Source organism: Eptesicus fuscus, chromosome 19 (genome assembly GCF_027574615.1).
Source record: "Eptesicus fuscus isolate TK198812 chromosome 19, DD_ASM_mEF_20220401, whole genome shotgun sequence".
In the NCBI taxonomy this organism is placed as follows: Eukaryota; Metazoa; Chordata; class Mammalia; order Chiroptera; family Vespertilionidae; genus Eptesicus; species Eptesicus fuscus.
Window position 1 is genome coordinate 1,474,186 of NC_072491.1, and position 815 is coordinate 1,475,000.

The window sequence follows — 815 nt, forward strand, 5'->3', positions numbered from 1 at the left end:
GGCCAGCACGCCCCACGGAGTCGGGGCTCCATAGTCTCGGGTGTTTGCTGAGTCAGCAGCGTATGGAGACAGGTCTGACCGCCCCCCTCGCCCCCTGAACTCCAGGGTGGACCCCCTGAGATGCGGGCTGCGGGGGCAGGAGTGGGCGCTAGGATGAGGGCGGCTCCTCCCCACCCGCCGGGCACAGGCCCCCGAGGCCAGGGTGTGCGTGGTGCTCGGTCCGCTCAGAAGTGCCGGCCTTCCTCCTTGGCGGCAGCTCCCGCAGCAGCGCCGGGCCTGGCGCAGACGGGTCCACGCCAAACCCCTACACGGAGCGGCCAGGCCCCCCCACAGGCCTCCCCGGCTGCTGGGCTCCTGCGGCCACCAGGACCCAGTTGAGGACCCAGTGGGGCCGGGCCTCCTGCAAGGCAGGGCTGGGACCCTGCCAGCTGCCCCTCCATCCCCCCCCCCCCCCGGGCCCCGAGCCCAGCCTTTCACCGGGCCCCGCGCCACCTTGACCCGTTGCTAAGCTGGAGGTGCCAGCTCCCGCCGTCCCAGCAGCGACACCTGTGACTCCTGGTGGGAGGACACGTCGTGAAGAAGGTCCACGTTCCTTCCTCTCCATTGGGTGGGAGTGGCTGGAGCAGGCGCGGGTTCAGGCCTTGCTGTTCCCTGTGGTGGACGTGGGGTTCAGCCCTGCACCGCGCTCTGTACCCCGTTCTGTCTGTGGGGTTCGGCCCTGCACCCGCTCTGTACCCCGTTCTGCCTGTGGGGTTCGGCCTTGCACCGCGCTGTACCCCGTATTGTCTGTGGGGTTCGGCCCTGCACCCGCTCTG